Source organism: Delphinapterus leucas, chromosome 6 (assembly GCF_059928025.1).
Source record: "Delphinapterus leucas isolate spDelLeu-1000000601 "Yukka" chromosome 6, BTC_Dleu_Yukka2, whole genome shotgun sequence".
Taxonomy (NCBI): domain Eukaryota; kingdom Metazoa; phylum Chordata; class Mammalia; order Artiodactyla; family Monodontidae; genus Delphinapterus; species Delphinapterus leucas.
The window spans coordinates 7902251-7922244 of NC_143134.1; the positions used below are offsets into that span (position 1 = coordinate 7902251).

Here is a 19994-nt window from a genome sequence, read left to right on the forward strand (position 1 = left end):
TGACATGATGGCTCTAGAAATGTGATGTAAATTTTAAAACCTATAACAATTTAAGGTGCTACCTGAAAGCAATTTTTATAATTTAGGAAAAAAATGTGAATTTTATGTTTCATTTAAAATAAAGTAAGATGAAAGTAGAATTCTTTTTATTAACAACTTTATTTTGATATAACTCACATACCATAAAATTCACCCGTTAAAAGTGTCATGCCATGGTTTTTGATGTGTTCACAGAATCGTGTATCTAGTCTCACAAACAATTTTAGAACATTTTCATTGTCCCCAAAAGAAACTGCATCCATTTGCTGTCACCTCTGGGTCTCCTATCCTCCCCAGCCCTTGGCAACCACTAATCTACTTTTTATATCTGTAGATTTGCCTTCTCTGGGCATTTCATGTGAATGAAATCATACAGTGTGAGGTCCTTTGTGCCTAGCTTCTTTTTAAAAAAAAATCATTTTATTGAGGTAAGATGGACTTATAAAAAGCTGTACATATTTTTTTTTAAACATGGAGAAGTCACTTTTATTTTTTGAGATAACTTATCATGGAAGAGTTTACATTATTTTTAGTAGAGAAGATTAAGTGGTAAGCCCTCTTAGAATTTTTACTTAGCTAAGAGACATTTTTTTAACTTCTTTATTGGAGTATAATTGCTTTACAATGGTGTTTTAGTTTCTGCTGTATAACAAAGTGAATCAGCTGTACGTATACATATATCTCCATATCCCCTCCCTCTTGTATTTCCCTCCCACCATCACTATCCCTCCCCTCTAGGTGGTCACAAAGCACCAAGCTGATCTCCTTGTACTATGTGGCTGCTTCCCACTAGCTATCTGTTTTACATTTGGTAGTGTATATATGTCCATGCCACCCTCTTACTTCGTCCCAGCTCACCCTTCCCCCTCCCCGCATCCTCAAGTCCATTCTCTATGTCTGCATCTTTATTCCTGTCCCGCCCCTAGGTTCTTCAGAACCATTTCTTTTTTGTTTTTAGATTCCATGTATATGTGTTAGCATACGGGATTTGTTTTTCTCTTTCTGACTTACTTCACTCTGTAGGACCGACTCTAGGTCCATCCACCTCACTACAAATAACTCAATTTCGTTTCCTTTTATGGCTGACTAATATTCCATTGTATATATGTGCCACATCTTCTTTATCCATTCATGTGTCGATGGACACCTAGGTTGCTTCCACGTCCTGGCTATTGTAAATAGAGCTACAATGAACAGTGTGGTACATGACTCTTTTTGAATTATGGTTTTCTCAGGGTATATGCCCAGTAGTGGGATTGCTGGGTCATATGGTGGTTCTATTTTTAGTTTTTTAAGGAACCTCCATACTGTTCTCCATAGTGGCTGTATCAATTCACATTCCCACCAGCAGTGCAAGAGGGCTCCCTTTTCTCCACACCCTCTCCAGCATTTATTGTTTCTAGATTTTTTGATGATGGCCATTCTGACTGGTGTGAGATGATATCTCATGGTAGTTTTGATTTGCATTTCTCTAATGATTAGTGATGTTGAGCGTCCTTTCGTGTGTTTGTTGGCAGTCCATATATCTTCTTTGGAGAAATGTCTTTTTAGGTCTTCTGCCCATTTTTGGACTGGGTTGTTTGTTTTTTTGATATTGAGCTGCATGAGCTGCTTGTATATATTGGAGATTAATCCTTTGTCAGCTGGTTCGTTTGCAAGTATTTTCTCCCATTCTGAGGGTTGTCTTTTCATCTTGTTTATGGTTTCCTTTGCTGTGCAAAAGAAAAGCTGTACATATTTAATGCATACAACTCAGTGAGTTTGGGGATTAGTATATAGACATTAAATTATCATTAATACCAAGGTCACGAAACCATCATCAATATCAAGGCCATAAACATACTATCACCCCCCAAAGCTTCATTCTGCCTTCTATAATATTATTGTTATTATTGTTGTTGTTACTGCTTGATGTGATGAGAACATGTAACACAAGGTCTGCCCTATCCTCTTAGCATATTTTAAATATGTGCTACCACAGTTTTAGGTGTAGGCACTATGCTGTATAGCAGATCTCCAGAACTTATTTATCTTGCATAATGAAACTGTGAACCCTTTAACCATCACCTCCTCATTCCAATAAGTGTGAAAGGACATTTTTGGAAAGATTTAGAAAATAAGCTGATAATTGATAGAAAATTTTGGCTCTCTAGGCAAAATAACTCCTCTACAGGAAAAAAAAAAGAGCAAAACTTTGTGCTCTAATTGGGAGCCCCTAGACAAGAATATGTGTAAATATTGTGAACAGGAAGGCCATTAAAGGAACCAATGACCCATAATGGTTAAGAAACGCAAGGATACTTACCTGGCAGGGGAGATACCATGATCACGAAGGTGGTTTTCCCAGGTTGAGGCTTATCCATTGCACTCTGGATGGGCTGACCCCTGCGATTTCCCCAAATGTAGGAAACTCAACTGCATAATTTGTCATAGTAGGGGACTGCGTTCGCGCTTTCCCCTGTTAAAAAAAGAACAAGAAAAAAGAAACACAAGGAAAACTGTCTAAAATCTGTTCAGTAGTGCTGCTTACAGGGAAACCTTGTATCCTGAAATTCCATGCTCTTCATCTACACTCTCAAGGGAAATGGCCTATAATTATTTATGAACAATACAGCTTTCCATTTTTCCTTTTTTAAAAATTTGAAATATAGTTGACACACAATATTACATTAGTTTCAAGTATACAACATAGTGATTCAATGTTATATACATTACAAATTGATCACCATGTCATTCTGGTTACTATCTGTCACCATACAAAGGTGTTACAATATTATTGACTACATTCCCTGTGTTCTATGTTACAACCCTGTGACTTAGTTATTTTATAACTGGAAGTTTGTATCTCATAATCCCCTTCACCTATTTCACCCATCTTCCCACCCCATTCCCTCTGGTGACCACCAGTTTGTTCTCTGTATCTATGAGTCTGTTTTGGTTTTGTTATGTTTGTTCATTTGTTGTGTTTTTCAGATTCCACATATAAGTAAAATCGTACAGTATTTGTCTTTCTCTGTCCAACTTATTTCCCTTAGCATAATACCCTCTAGGTCCATCCACGTTGTCATAAATGGCAGGATTTCATTCTTTCTTATGGCTGAGTAATATTCCATAGCATATACATACTACATCTTCTTTATCCATTCATCTGTTGATGGTGATGTAACACTTTTCATCCAATAATTCTCTAACACCCATAAAGGGAAATCATGTGACTGTATATCTGTAATTAAGGAATTGTTCATGCTCAGAACGGAATTTATGGACACTCCAAAACCAGAATCTGACTTACTACGCTTGCTTTGGTTGCTTTTAAATTAAACATATAACGGAAAAATATGTGTTCACTAAAATAAGTAGTCTAGACACGCCTATTGAACCTAATTTCTTACTAAAAGTTAAGTTGAACTGACCTATGACACTTTTTAGGACATGCCAAATTGTCTAAATAAAATGGTAAATCTATACACCAGTAACAGGTTCGATTTTAGAACAATTTGCTTCTTTGAAATAATATAGAAACAAAAAAGCTTCTCAGACTCTTCAGGTACTATTTAAACATGAACAAGTACATGAATTACTTGATTCCTTGACGTCTCCTAAGATAATTTCTGTCATAAAGGTAGATTCTCACAATAAACCAGATACTATAAGAGCTAGTATCTTATACTGTAAACAATATAGACTTACTTTAGAAATTCCATATAAATATATAGGAATACTTCAGAAAGTACTTTAGCAGGTTTTCATCTGAACCAGGCTACTCCAACTAAAGTGTATACAAAAGGCCTTCTTACCAAATCAAAAAGTCACACATCTATGGAGATTTGTAGATACACAATGTCTACACTACAGAATTCGGAAATAATGCCCCAGAGAATGACTGTGTTGTAAGAACTATGATCCCTCAAGCATCTGTTCTCATGCCCAAGTCCGTTTATTTAATTCATTGCTTGTTCTATTCCAGATCACAGATACAGCCGTTTCAATATTCTTAGCTCCTACCCCCATGGGAAAGAACTTTATAAAATAGAGTCTGCTGTTTATGTACAGCACATTTTGCCTTTAGTCTAGACATTCTGTTCAATTCTAAAGTTACTGACAGTGAGCTTTTTCATACATTTTAGATTACGTGTATTCTACCCTGTGACACTCCCACTTCCTTGATTGCTTGATTTGAATAGGTTTCAGTTGACTCGTGGAACCGTAAAAATCTATGGTTTAGACAGATGCACGTGGCAGAGGTCCATCGCTAAGGTATCTGAACTTACGGCGTGATCTGTTTGCCATCTCTTAGTTTGCCTTTTCCAGAACGTCATACAAATGGGGTCATACAGTGTGTAGGCTCTTGAGCTTGGATTCTTGTACTTGTGAAGGCAGAATCAAAACGGAATAGGTGATTATAAGAGAGCTCTTTAGAATGGAGCTGGGAGGTCATTTAGAAAGTGTGACTTACCACACCTCAGCCTGAATGGAATCTGACCTTCTGACTCGATGAAGTCATCCGGAGCATCTGCCAGAAGCTCATGACAGCTACAGTATTGCCATTTATAGAGTGTCTTCCACGTAGTGCAGGAAGAGAAGGGCGTGAACTCTGAGCCGTGAGGGAGGCGCGGCCTGCACTTCCCGCACGGACCACAGGGTGGCGCCGAGCCCGCCTCTCTGAGCCACAGCGCATGCGCGTTCCCCGCGGACTCGGCTCTGAGCGCCGCTGAGAGGGGTTGTGTCTCCTCAGTCGACGGCAGTGTGGCGTCTGGGACGCTGAGCTCGGCGTCTCTGCTGACAGGAACTTGGTCTCCTCAGGACTCGCTGGGGTTTTGGCTTCACGACAACACGGGGCCGTGTCCACGCTGACGGGAGCTGGGTTTCCTGAGGTCGCAGGCGACGCCGGGAGGAAAAGGTGAGGAAAATTGGGGAAAAGTGGGGAGAAGCTTCCTGGGGGCGACTGACGGCTGACGGCGGGGGGGGTCTGTCTTCGTGCTACCCAGAAGGGCTTGGTGTGCAAAGCTGGGTTTTTGGTCAGGCTGGTGTGCGGTGGAGCCGCGTGGGTTATGGGGTGTGCAGTCTTCCCAGCACCGTTTACCGTGGGGCTGCCCTTCCCCTCGGTGTGTCCTTGGCCCCCTTGTCGTAAATTAACGAACCCCGCCCGTGTGGGTTGGATTCTGGGCTCTGTGTCCCGCCCCTCTGGTCTGTGCGCCTGTTTTGAGCCAGTTCCGCACTGTTTTGGTGACTGTAGCTTCTCCATGTAGTGTGAAGTCATGGAGGGAGGTGCCTCCAGCCTGTTCTCCTTTCTCAGGGTCGCCTTGGCCATTTGGGGTCCTTTGTGGCTCCACACAGACATTAGGAGGATTTGCTCCGTTTCTGTGACAAACACCATCGGAGGTTAGGCAAGGCCTGCATTCACGGCGCAACCTGCTTTGGGCAGAACGGACATTTTAGCAGTATTCCGCCCCATGAGCACGGGGTGTCTTTCCACTGATTTGTGTCTTCCTCAATTTCTTCATCAAGGTCTTAAAGTTTTCAGTGTGCAGGTCTCTCACGTCATTGGTTAAATCTATTCCTTGGTATTTTAGTCTTTGGGATGCAGTTGTAAACTGGGTTCTTTCTCTTTCTGATGGTTTGTGATTCGTGTTTAGAAATACAGTTGATTTTTGTGTATTGATTTTGTAACTTTACTGAATTCGTTGATTCGTTCTACTAGTTTTTTTGTGGAATGATGTAGAAAATTGGAACTTGGAAATCCCACTGCTTTTTTCACAGCCAGGTCGTCCACAGCACGCAAGACACAGTGGCTTCTAATCGAATCTTCCCACAGTGCTTATAAATTACACGTGGACTCCTAGGAGGGCAATTAGGTCGACGACTTTGAGCTGGATCTGGGTAGGGCGTGGCCTCTGTTAGGAAGTGTGATGTTTTCTCCGCTTTTCTGGTGCGGTTTTGATAAGTTATTTACTTTCCAGTAATTTCAAACATACAGAAAACTCCAATAGCAGAACAAAGTCCTGTGTATCTGCACCCTCAGATTCCCCAGCCGTCCTTGCTTCACTGCATTAGCCACTCCACACAAAGTACTTCAGTGTGTTTTACCCACACCAGGGCACTCTTCCAGGCAACTCGCAGGTAACCACCAAATGAGGAAATTATTATCATGGTTTCCACATTAGAATCCAATCCACAGGCCTACTTCAACTTCCACCAGCTGCCCCAAGTCAACGGAAATGTCTTTTCCCATACTGATCCAGTTTTCTTTTCTGGGAACCATTCCTGATACTTTCTCTGATTTTCACAACTTTGATGGATTTAAAGCGCACAAGGTGAGTATGTGATCTGGTTGGCTTTTTCTATATGGCTTTTTTATTTTTATTTTTTAACAAAGGGTGTTTTCAGTGTTCATCCGTACTGGTAACATGTATTGGTACTTCACGGATTTTTTGTTGTTGTTGTTGTGATTAAATATACATTACATAACATATTCCATTTAAATGGTTTTTAAGTATACGGTTTTATGACATTAACTCCATTTACATCGTTGTACAAATATCCTCACCATCCATCTCCGGAACTTTTCAATTTTCACCAGCAAAACTCTGTAGCCATTAGACACTAATTCCCCTCAGCCCCTGGCAACTGCATTCTACTTTCTGCCTTTGAATTTGACTTGCCTGGGTACCTCGTATAAGTGGAATCATATCATGTTTGACCTTTTGTGACAGGGTTATTTCACTTGTCAGAATGACTTCAGGGTTCATGTACATCGTAGTGTGTGTCAGAATTTCCTTAGTTTTTAAGGCTAAATAATATTCCATCCTGTGTACGATACAGTTAGTTTATCCATTCATCAGGGGACACTTGGGTCACTTCCACCTTTTGCTATTGTGTTAATGCTATTATGAATATGGGTGTACAAATATCTCTTTCAGTCTCTGCTTTCAATCTGTTGAGTATATACTCTGATGTGGAATTAATGGATCATACCTTAATTCTGTGTTGAATTTTTTGAGGAACTGCTATACTGTTTTCCACAGAGGCTGCACCATTATACTTTATAAATTTTATGGTGGAATAATATGGCAGTTTATGGATCTGCCCCATTTTCTTTATATATTTACCCATTGATGGACATTTGCCTTATTTCTACTATTTGGCTGTTGTGAACAGTGCTGCTTTCAATATATGTGTACAGATTTCTGTATGAGCACCTGTTTTCAACTCTTTGGCCTATGTATATCTAGAAGTGGAGTTTTTGAACGATATGGTATTTGTATATTTATATTGTAAACATAAGTTGCACCATTTTACCTTTACACAAGTAACATTTAAGGGTTTTAAATTCTCTACATTGTTGCCAAGATTTGTTATTTTTAGCTTTCTTGATTATAACTGTTTTAGAATGTGTGAAGGAGTTACTGCATTGTGGTTTTACTTTGCATTTCAATCATGACTAATGATGTTTGACATCTTTTCATCTGCTCGTTGACCATTTGTATGTCTTGTGTGGAGAACGGTCTATTCAGGTCCTTTGTCCATTTTTAAAATTGGGTTATTTGTCTTTTTGTTGATGAGTTGTAAAAGTTCTTGATGTAATTTGGTTAAAGACTCATCAGTACATAATGTGTAAATATTTTCTTCCGTTCTGTGGGCTGTCTTTTCACTTTCTGGATTGCATCTTTTGATGCTAAAAGTTTGTAATTTTAAAGAAATCCGATTTACCTGTTTTTTCTTTTGTTGCTTGTGCTTTGGTGTCAGATCTAAGACACCATTGCTAAATCCAAGGTTATGAAGATTAATTCCCATGTTTTATTGAAGAGATTATACAGTAGTCCCTTGATGTCTGTGGGGGATTGGTTCCAGAACACCCAGGGACAACAAAATCCACGGATGCTGAAGTCTCGTATAAAAGGGTATAGCACCATTGTAAAGCAATTATACTCCAATAAAGATGTTAAAAAAAAAAAAAGTATAGTATTTGCATATAACCTGGGCACATCTTCCTGTACACTTTAAATTATCTCTAGATTACTTATTATAACTAATACAATGTAAATGCTACATAAATGTTGTAAATACAGTGTAAATGCTATGTAAATAGTTGCTGGCACATGGAAAATTCAAATTTTGCCTTTTGAAACTTACCGTAATTTTTTTTCTAATATTTTCTGTCTGGAGTTGGTGGGATCCACAGATGTGGAACGCGTCCCATCAGTGATGAAGAGTCACTGATGTACCCCACCCTCCAGTGATCGGTATTGTCATGTGGTAGGAGCTTAGCAGTTCTAATGGGGTGTAGAGCTGTCTTGCTGTTTTATGTTTTAATTGGTAATTCTCTAATGATGTACAATGTTGATCATATTTTTGTCCACTTATTATCTGTTTATCTTCTCTGGCCAGGTGTCTGTTCAGATCTTTACCCATTTGTAATGAAAGTGTTTGCTTTATAGTTGTAATAATGTGCGTACAAATTCTTTATCAGATATATGTTTTGCAAATATTTTTTCTCCTAGGTTGTTGCTTCTCTTTTGGTTTTCTGAATACAGTAGTTCACCGAGTAGAAATTTTTAATTTTATAAAGTACGTTATTATTTTTCCTTTTATTTGTGGGCTTTTCCTGTTGTGTGTTAGAAGTCAAAGCTCATGATCTACCTGACCAAACTCATGGCCATGTAGGTTTTCTTCTATATTTTTTCTGTAATATTTATAGTTTTCTGTTTTAAACTTGTCTGTGGACAATTTTGAATGACATTTGGTGTAAGTTGTAAAGTTTGTGTCTACATTCATTTCATTGCATATGGTTTCTTATTGTTCTGTAACTCTCTATTGAGATGTCATGGGATATTTGCCTCCTTCATTTTGAATTTTCAAAATTTAGTGGCTGCAGCAGGATGGCCAGCTCAGGACTTGCCTCCACTGAACTGGAGAGGGTGAGGCCTGCATTTGCTAGGTTGCCAGCAGAAGGCGACAAGCCCGCCCCTCTTACTAGTGCAGCCCCTGCCTGTTCTTTCATCAGACTTGGCTCCCTGCACAGCTGACCGGAGCCTGGTCTCCTCCGGACCTGCCAGGGGTTTGGCTTCAGGACATTGCGGGCCTGCATCCACATTGAGACGAGCTCGGTTTCCTCAGGCCCGGCTGGGAGGTGCCGCTGTGGGGAGAAGAGGTGAGGAAACATGAGGGAGAAGCTTCATGTGTGTGGCTGACTGCTGGGGGCTGGAGTGGAGCTGGTTAGTCTTCAGAGGACCCAGCGGAGGAAGGGCTTGGCATGGAAAATTGTGGGTTTCAGTGAGTTTTGTGTGTGGTGCAGACGGTGTCCAGTGTCCCTCTTGGGCTTGTGATGTTCCATTTTCCAGGCAGTTTATTGAGGGGAGTGTCCTTTCCCTGATGTATGTCCTTGGCAGCTTTGGCATCAGTTAACTGGCCACGTGTGTGGGCTTATTTCTGGGCTCTGTTCTGCCCCTCTGGTCCGTGGGCCTCTCTCTGTGCTATTTCTACACTGTTTGCTTAATGTATCTTTGTAATATGGTTTGAAGTCAGGCAGTGAGTTTCCTCCAGCTGCTGCTCTCCTTTCTCAGGATCCCCTTGGCTGTTCGGGGTCCTTTGTGGACCACAGAAATGTTAGAATTCTTTGTTCAGTTTCTGTGAACAATGCTGCTGGAATTTTGGTAGGAGTTGCGTTCAATGTGTATATTGTTTTGGGTAGAATGGACATTTTAACACCGCTTATGTTTTCCATCCATGAGCACAGGCTGTCTTTCCATTTATTTGTGTCTTCAATTTCTTCATCAATGTCTTCACATTTTCAGTGTGCAGGGCTTTCATGTCTCGGGCTAAATTCATTCCTAGGTATTTGGTTTTTCTGATGTTATTGTAAATGGGATTGTTTTCTCAATTTCTCTTTCAGATGGTTCCTTATTGTATGGAGACACAAGTGATCTTAGTGTATTGATTTTGTATCCTGCAGCTTTACTGAATTCATTTATTAATTCTAACAGTTTTTTTGTGGTTTGATGCGGAAAACTGGAATTAGAAACCCCACTGTTTCTACCACAGCAGGTCATGCACAACACCCAGGACATACTGGCTACTATTACAATCTTCCCACAGTTCCCCTTGAAACATGTGAAATCCTGCAAGGGCGGTTAGCATCATCACTTTTGATTAGCAGGATCTGGGTAGGGTGGCCTCTGTAACAAAGTTTGATGTCTTTTCTACTTTTCTGTCCTGTCATTGACACAGTTGTTTTGAAAAGTAATTTATTTTCCAATAATTTCAAATGTATAGAAAACTTGAAATAGCAGTACAGAGTACACACATTTGGCACTTCACACAAAATACTCCCGTGTGTTTTACCCTGAACAGCGACACTCTCCCAGGGAACCAGCACATAACCCCCAAATGAGGATCATTACAGTTTCCACATACTAATCCAATCCACAGGCCCACTTCAACTTTCACCATCTGCCCTGACACTACGGAAATGTCTTTTTCCATTCTGATCCAGTTTTCTTTTTCAGGAAGCATTACTGAGATTTTTCCTCATATTCAAAACATTGATGGGTTTAAAGTGCACAAGATGAGTTTATGATCTGGGTGGCCTTTCCTGCATGGCTTCTTTCACTTAATATGTTGTCAGTGTTCATCCTTGTTGTAACACATATCAGCACTTCATATTTTTCATTGTGATCAAAATATAATACATAGCATAGCCTTTACCATTTAAATCACTTTAAGCATATAGTTCAGGGGTGTTAACTACATTTCCGTTTCTACATTTCTACCTTCCATCTCCAGAACTTTTTCTTTTTCCCCAAGTGAAACTGTATCCATTACACAATAAATCCTCTCAGCTCTTCACAACCACATCCTTTCTGTCTCTGAATTTGACTTCTCTGGATACCTTATGGAAGTGGAATCAGATAATTTGTCCTACTCTGACTTATTTCGCTTAGCATAGTGACTTCAAGGTTCATCCACATTATAGCTTGTGTCAGAATTTCCTTAGTTTCCAAGGCTGAATAATATTCCTTGTGTATTATATACCACATTTTATTGATCCATTGATCTGTCAATGGACACTTGGGTTGCTTCCACATTTTGTTATTGTTAATGATGCTGCTATCAATAGGAGTGTACAAATACTTGTTTCAGTCCCTGCTTTCAAATATTTTGAGTAAATACCCTGAAGTGGAATCGATGGATCACATGTCAACTCTATGCTTAACTCTTTGAGGAGCTGCCATATTGTTTTCCACAGTGGCTGCACCATTTTACTTTGTTCGTTTATATGGCAGAATAATATCTTACTTTATGGATATACCCCATTTTGTTTGTCTACTCACCTGTTGATGGGACATTTCAATTATTTCTACCTTTTGGCTATTGTGAACAATGCTGCAATGAATATTCATATACGAGCTTTTGTTTGAACACCTGTTTTCAGTTCTTTCGTGTCTATAACTAGGAAGGAAGTTGTTGAACCACATTGTATTGTACATTTAATTTTTTGAGGAAATGTCAAAGTATTGTACACATAGGATGCACCACTTTATGTTTACATAAGCCCTGTTTAAAAGCTCCCTTTTCTCTGTATTTTTGCCAGTATCTGTTGTTTTTTAGTTGTTTTTTAAAAAATTATAACCATTCTTGTATGTTTGAAGGGCTATCATATCATGGTATTAATTTGCATTTCCATCCTGACTGCTGATGTTTGACATCTTTTCATGTGCTTGTTGACCATTTTTTGTTGTTGTTGTTGTTTTGTTTTTGTTTTTTTGCGGTACGCGGGCCTCTCACTGTTGTGGCCTCTCCCGTTGCGGAGCACAGGCTCCGGACGCACAGCCTCAGCGGCCATGGCTCACGGGCCCAGCCGCTCCGCGGCACGTGGGATCTTCCCGGACCGGGGCATGAACCCGTGTCCCCTGCATCAGCAGGCGGGTTCTCAACCACTGTGCCACCAGGGAAGCCCTTTTTTGTTGTTCTGAATTTTATTTTATTCATTTTTTATTGTTGACCGTTTTTTTTGTCTTGTTTGGAGAATGGTCTGTGCAAGTCCTTTGTCCATTTTGAAAATTGGGTTCTTTATCTTGTTTGGATAAACTGTAAAATTTCTTATACCTTCTGAGGAATAGACTCTTATCAGATATATAATGTGCAAATATTTTCTTCCATTCTGAGGGCTGTCTTTAACTTTCTAGATAGCATCTTTTAATGTACAAATGTTTTTTAAATTTGAGGAAATCCAATTTATTTCTTTTTTCTTTCATTTCTTTTACTTTGGTGTCAGATTTAAGAAACCATTGCTAAATGCAAGGTTATGAAGATTTATTCCCTAGGTTTATTCAGAATTTATACAGTCATCCCTTGGTATACAATTCACTACGTTTTAGATCTGTGGTCAGAGTTGGTTTAGGGTCACAGTTTAGGGTTATGGTCGGGGTTGGAGGGTCAGGGTAGAGGGTCATGGTTAAAGGGTCAGGATCAGGGATTAGAGGTAAGGTGCCAGGGTTGAGGGTCCCGTGTCTCAGATTAGGGTTGTTAGGTTTAGGGTTAGAGGTTAGGGTTATAAGTTACCATGTTAGGCTTAGAGTTAGTTTAAGGGTAACGTTCCCTCATCCCCCTTCTCCCTCTCCATCTCTCTGAGGCTCCCAGACGGACAGGATTCTCCCAGGGTCACATGTGAGTCAGGGTGTTTGCTGGGCCACTTTTTTTGTCCACCAGTCCTGGGCTCTGAGAGAAGAATAAAATGTCTGTACTGTCTTAGACTGTTTCAAATCCAATTCAACCTCAGTCAAGGGTGTGGAGACGGTCAGAAGTCACGGGGGTTTCTCTCTGCCCTCCTTCCCACCTGGGAAGGATGGTGCTGTCCCACTCTGCCTGGGCAGCCCCAGGATCCAGCAGAGCCCAGACAGGAGGGCACTCAGAAGACATGTGTGGACTTATACAGGACTGGATGCAGCAACTAACCAGCCCTCAGGGGCTACCTTCTTGAGGGCTGGTGGGACCCTCCTGGGACTGGAGGAATCATTTGTCCCATCTGAGTGGGTATCAGTAGACAATCAAGTCTCAGACAGCACAGACCTTGACTTTTTTTTTTTTACATCTTTATTGGAGTATAATTGCTTTACAATGGTGTGTTAGTTTCTGCTTTATAACAAAGTGAATCAGTTATACATATGTCCCCATGTCTTTTCCCTCTTGCATCTCCCTCCCTCCCACCCTCCCTATGCCACCCTCTGGGTGGTCGCAAAGGACCGAGCTGATCTCCCTGGGCTATGTGGCTGCTTCCCACTAGCTATCTATTTTACGTTTGGTAGTGTATATTTGTCCGTGCCACTCTCTCACTTCGTCCCAGCTCACCCTTCCCCTTCCCCGTATCAAGTCCATTCTCTAGTAGGTCTGCGTCTTTATTCCCGTCTTGCCCCTAGGTTCTTTATGACCATTTTTTTTTTTTTTTAGATTCCAAATATATGTGTTAGCATACGGTATTTGTTTTTCTCTTTCTGACTTCACTCTGTGTGACAAATTCTAGGTCCATCCACCTCACTACAAATAACTCAATTTCGTTTCTTTTTATGGCTGAGTAATATTCCATTGTATATATGTGCCACATCTTCTTTATCCATTCATCTGTCGATGGACACTTAGGTTGCTTCCATGTCTTGGCTGTTGTAAGTAGAGCTGCAGTGAACATTGTGCAGACCATGACCTCTGACCATATGTCAGGCATCTCTGTTCCTCTAGCCCAGGCCAGCCTGGGCTCTGTTAAGCCCCCATGACCAATTACTGAGGTGACCTTGCTGCTGGGCAGTTGAACAGCTACCTGGGCAGCACAGACAGCCCCCTGGGATGTTTCAGTTCTCTACATCCATGTGGTTGAGGAAAGGGCCTCCAGCTCCAGCCTCTTAACCTGCCAAGTGAGGTAGTAACCCACCAAATGTTGCATATGGCCCTGACCAGAAAACCAGATAGCATACCGTGGCCCTGCAATCCTCTGGCCTCACAGTTGTAACCAAAGTTTTGACATTCATACTTATTAAGAGTCAATGATATGGAAGCAACTGGGCCTCCCAATAGGCGGTTTCACACCAAGGCTGCATGGTCTTGGAGAGCCACATGCATCTGTGGGGCCTTTGGAGGAAGCCTGCCAACTATGGATTCCATGCTATGGAATAATCCTTGAGCTTCCTGATAATTAATTGAGCAAGAATTTCCTTACCAACCTAGCATCTGGTTCTGCTCTTCGTGAAGGAGAGAGAAGAGACTGGAAAATGAGCACATTTGTTCATCAAGTATGGGTGATTCATGTGGCCAGGGGGCAGGTGTGACTCCTGGGCTCCCACTTCCCAGAGACACAAATGAGGTCTGTGTGTTTTCTGAGGGCACACAGGCTATTCTGGGTGGTCTCTGATATTCCAGGACCCAGTGCCCAAGGCAGGAGCCTGGTGTTTACCACCGTCACCACCAATCTTGCTTTTCAGCAAGTGGAAGAGCTGCTTGGTGTCCCAGGAGGACAGCAAGAACACTGGATGGGTGGCTGCAGCCGCTGACCCTACGTGAATCCCTTCCTTGGGCTTCAGATTCTGTGCTGTGCCGCGGGCTCTCAGTGACGTGGAATCTCGTGCTTTCACCGAGCCAGCATCTGTCCTTATGTCCAAGTGCAGCACCTCAGCTCCCCTTTGGGAACTACCTCTCACTTGCTTCCAGTCCAAACAGTTTCAGAAGGCTGACCCCACGTTCCACCCACCTCAAAGATGGGTTGTATGATCCACATCTAGCTAGTCCCATTTTCTGTCCTCGGCTTGCTGTGATGGGTTCAAGGATGGGAATGTGACCCAAGCTAAGCCAAAGGCACCCCAAGCCATGGGTTTTCATGGAGCCCTAGGGAGGGAGAAACCCTTCCAGGTATTGATAGAATGGACATTGGGTGGGTGTCAGTATGGAGTTGCTGGAAGCCCCGGGCATAGTGACAGAGACTGTGCCTGTGAATTGGGGCCATATCCCAAGGCACTCAGTAGGATGGAGGGTTGAAGAGGGGACCAGGTCAGATCGGAAGAGTGTGAGTCCCTGGATCTGTTAGGTCCAAACCCATCCTTAAACTTGCCTCTTGCCAGTATTAATTTATTTCCACCATTTAAAATATTAATTTATTTTACTTGAGTAAGTGTGTCTAGTTCCTTGTAATCAAAAAAGTCCTGACACATCAGGACCAATGATTCCTGAGACTCCCTCTGGTACAGTGTCCTCACTGGGTGGGCGTGTGGGGGAGATGAAGACAGCGGGTGGGGTCAGATCTAAGGGGAGCTGCCAAATGACTCTGTGCCTGTTCCTTCTATGTCCCGGGAGAGGGAAAGCCCAGAACAGCATGAGGACAATTAGCAGGGAGAAGGGGACCTGGGATGTTAATTGGCCTGCTTGTATTTCCGTTAGTTTAGAGTTCATTGTGTTTGTATGTTTTTTAGTTGAATCAAGTCACACAGAACATCTTCCAGAAACTCATGACAACCTATTTACTAAATGGAACCTTACCATAAATTAATTCATGACGGTCTGTCTACTTATTTTACCTCTACCCTAAAACAACCTGTGATTCTTTAAGGACACGTATTTTATTTTACAGGCTTAGCAATATACATGTTCTTGTCTTAGCATGGGTTAATGGTTTCTTTCTTTCTATTGCCAAATTGTATCAGAGGAAAAATAATTTTCCCTCTATTCTTCTTTGTTCTTGGTTGAGAGTCCCCCCTGTAATAAAAGGAAGATTAACAGGAGAAAAAATCAGAAATTTAATAACTTGTATATCTCTGGTATATACAGTAGAAACCCAGGAAAACTGAGTAACTCCCTGAAGTGGTCCAAGCCATCACCTCAAATGTCCTCTTCAGCTAAAAACAAAAGGAAAATGTCAAGGGAGGAAAGTAGCCCAGTAATGGGGGTTATCAGGCAAAGCACAGTAAACATGGTTATGGCTGGTGTGCAGATTTAGGTCAGGCCTTTTTCACTGACAAGAATTTCTTGAGATTTATTTAGCCTTCAGTTACTGGTACAGAGAAGGAGACACCCTTACAAGTGGAGATTTCCCTAATAAATGTAAATTTCCCTCATAAAAAGGCAACTTCTTTTTTTTTATACCACTTTGCATTTTATTTTTTATTGACAGAGCTTTTTAAGTCATTTGTGACAGTTTGTAAAATTGTATATCTCTTTGTACATACCTAAAAAATGAAAACAAAAAATTGGGTTAAATTTTCTTGAAGCTTCTCCACATTCAGAGTCTGACTCCTGTGGATCCTGTTTGGACACAATGAAAAGGCAACTTCTTATGGGTTTACAGGTATTCTCTGGTGTTTGCAAGTTTTAAAAATTAATTGGCCCCAAATAATCCTTATGTCAAACATATTTTAGGGTCCATATTCTGCTCCCCTGACATGTGGGTGCCTCAATTTACTTATGCATTCATCTGCAGGACATCCTAATATCTTTAAGCTTTTAGCCATTACGAATAGAGCTGATGTACGTAATTTTATGCTAGTTTTTGTCTGAGCACAGTTTTTCAGAGCAGTTGGCTAAATACTGAGGTCTGATTGTTGGATCCTATGGGGAGACTTGTTTAGTTTTTGAAAAAAAAACCTGCCAACTGTCTTCTAAAGTGACTGTACCTGTACTCTACCAGCCAAGGAGACCTTCCTGTTCTTCCCCCTCCAACAATTGATATTGTCATTGTTTGTAGTTTAGCAGTTCGAATAGGTGTTCAGGGCTATCCCATTGTTTTAATTTGTGTTCCCCTAATGGTATATGATGTTGAGTATTTTTTTGTATGCATATTTACACTCTGTATGTCTTCTTTGGCTAGGAGTCTGTTCCGATCTTTACCCATTTTTAATGGTGTTTTTTGTTCTAGAGTTTTTGGTACAATTTGAGTACAGATGCTTTATTACATATGTGATTTGCAAATATTTTTCTCCCAATTTGTCGTTTGTCTTTTGGTTTTCTGAATAAGGTCTTTCACAGAGTAGAAATTTTTAATTTTATGAAGTCCACATTACTGTTTTTTTTCTTTCATAGATTGGCTTTTGGTGTTGTGTTAAAATTCATCACCAGGCCCAAGGTCATGTGTTGAGAGATTTTGTTTTGTTTTTCTTCCAGAATTTTTATAGTTTGTAATTTAAGTTTGTCTATGGACAATTCTGAGTGAGTTTTTGTGTAAGTTGTCAAGTTTGTGTCTATATTCATTTCACTCCATATGGTTTCTAATTAATTACTTGGAGGGTGGTGTCTAGTTTACTCAGCACCTTTAACTGATGGGACTGTCCTTTCTCTGTTGACTGTTCTTGGCCCCATTGTAAAGGGAATCATTGACCGAAACCTCCCACCTTGGCCACACACCATGATAACCACTTGCATGGATTGTCTCACGACAGAAGGTCCTGACAAGGAACATGATGCTGCCATCGAAAACTAACTGGGAGAATTTGGGAGGGCCAAAAGGAGGGAGGGGACACCAGCCCATAATATATCCTGCCAACCTCCCAGAATCCTCCTTGCTGGAATCCATCTTGGCTGAGATGAGTGTGCCACCAGGAAGGACCCTGAGTTGGACCAAATTGAGCCAGGCAAGCTGATTGGCCAGAGACAACTTGGAAACTAACCCCATGACCATAAAACTCGAGACTGTGAGCCACGTGGAGAGCAGTCCTCCTGGGTTCCCTTACCCTGCTGCTCTCTGCCCGGGCGCCCCTTCCCAATAACGTCTCTTGCTTTGTCAGCACGTGTGTCTCCTCGGACAGTTCATTTCTGAGTGTTAGACAAGAGCCCACTCTTGGGCCCTGGTAGGGGTCCCCCTTCCTGCAACACCACTGTCATGAATTAACTAACCATACACACATGGGTTTATTTGTGGGCTCTGTTCTGTTGCTCTGGTCTGTGTGTCTGGGTTTGTGCCAGTTTCCACACTGCTGTGGTCACTACAGCTCCGTGATAAGAGTCTGGAGTCAGGGAGGAGAAGCCTCCAGCTATGTTCTTCTTTCTCAGGATCGCTTTGGCTGTTCAAGGTCCTTTGTGGTTCCATACAAATGTTAGGAATTTTATTTCTGTTTCTATGAAAAATGCCATTGGAAATTTGATTGGGATTGCATCGAATCTGTAAACGGCTTTGGGTAGAATGGGCATTTTAATAATAGTACTTCTTCCAATCTGTAAGTATGGAACAGTTTTCCATTTATTTGTGTCTTCAGATTTTCTATCAGTGCATTATAGTTTTCCCAGTACAAGTCTTTCATGTCCTTGGTTAAATTTGTTCCTTGGTATTTTGTTCTTTTTGATGCAATTATAAATGGGATTGTTTTATTTCCCCTTTTGGTGGTTTGATATTAGTGTATAGAAACTCAGCTGATTTTTGTATATTGATATTTTATTCTGCAACTTTACTGAATTTTACTGTGACAAATTTTTGTGTGTGTGATGTGAAGAAATTGTAATTCTAAGATCCCTCTGTTTCTGCTGTATCCCAGGTCATACACAGCACCCAAGACATGGTGGCTCCTAATGTAATCTTCTCCCTGTGTCTCTTAATACCATGTGGACTCCTGAGAGGCCAGTTACCATCACAGCTTTGGTTGAACTGGATCTGCCTAAGTCTTGGCGTTTATAACAAAGTTTGATGTCTTTTCTGCTTTTCTGGCATGGTATAGACATAGTTACAGAAAACTTTCCATAACAGTAAAAAGTATTCACATTTGCCACTTCCCACAAAATACTTCAGTGTGTTTTACCCCAAACAGGGATACTCTCCCTGAGAACCATCACATAACCCCCAACATGAAGAAATTATATGGTTCCCACATTACAATTTAATCCACAAGCCCATTTCAGCTTTCACCAGCTATCCCAGCTGTTTGAAATGGACTTTTTCCATTGTGATCCAGCTTTCTTTTTCTGAAACTATTACTGAGATTTTCCCTTATTTTGACAGTCTTAATGGATTTAAGGTGCACAAGATGAGCATGTGATCTGGGTGGCCTTTTCTGTATGGCTTTTTTTTTTTTTTTTTTTTTGCGGTACGCGGGCCTCTCACTGTTGTGGCCTCTCCCGTTGCGGAGCACAGGCTCCGGACGTGCAGGCTCAGCGGCCATGGCTCACAGGCCCAGCCGCCCCGCGGCATGTGGGATCTTCCCGGACTGGGGCACGAACCCGTGTCCCCTGTATCGGCAGGCGGACTCTCAACCACTGCGCCACCAGGGAAGCCCTCTGTATGGCTTTTTTCACCAAGGATGCTGTCAATATTCATCCATGTTGTAACATACATCAGTACTTCATTCATTTCTCTCCATTGTGATTAAAAATATGTAACATGACATTTACCATTTAGACATTTTAAGTGTAAAATTCTGTGGCATTAACTACCTCACATTGTTGTACAAATATCCTCACAGTCCGTCTCCAGAGCTTGTCATTTTTCTCAAGGGAAACTGTATGCATTAACTAACTGCTCTCAGCTCCTGGCGACGACATTCTTTTTGTCTCTGAATTTGACTTCTGTGGATACCTTATGTAAGTGGAATCGTACAATATTCGTCCTTCTGTGATTGACTTATTTCACTTAGCATGGTGATGTCAAGGTTCATCCACATTGTAGCATGTGTGAGAATTACTTTAGCTTTAAAGGCTGAATCATATCCATTGTATTTATTCACTCATCTGTCAAATGGACACGTGGGTTGCTTCTACCTCTTGGCAGCATTGTGAATAATGTTGCTATGAATATGTTTGTACAAATATCTGTACATACACTGAAGTGGAACTGGAAGATCATACATTAACTCTGTTTAAATTTTTGAGGAATTACCATTATGCTTTTCTACAGTAGCACCAACATATTACTTTATTCCTGTATATGGCAGGATAACAGGACAGTTTATGGATCTACCCATTTTGTTTATCCATTCACCCTTTGATGGCCGTTTCAATTG

General features: G+C 41.1%; 1 long non-coding RNA gene and 1 other non-coding gene across 2 annotated transcripts in view; both read left to right on the forward strand.

Annotated features, from left to right (window-relative positions):
* The first annotated feature begins 2336 nt into the window (after window positions 1-2336).
* Window positions 2337-2500, forward strand: LOC115803035 (U1 spliceosomal RNA). The gene has a single exon (XR_004023660.1). It is a non-coding gene; the product is annotated as a U1 spliceosomal RNA (small nuclear RNA).
* Window positions 2501-4742: 2242 nt separating this feature from the next.
* Window positions 4743-19994, forward strand: part of LOC111185351 (uncharacterized) — a 40307-nt gene continuing 25055 nt past the window's right edge. The window contains exon 1 of the long non-coding RNA XR_002647502.2: window positions 4743-4939. This is a non-coding gene — a long non-coding RNA (uncharacterized LOC111185351). The remainder of the gene's footprint in view (window positions 4940-19994) is intronic.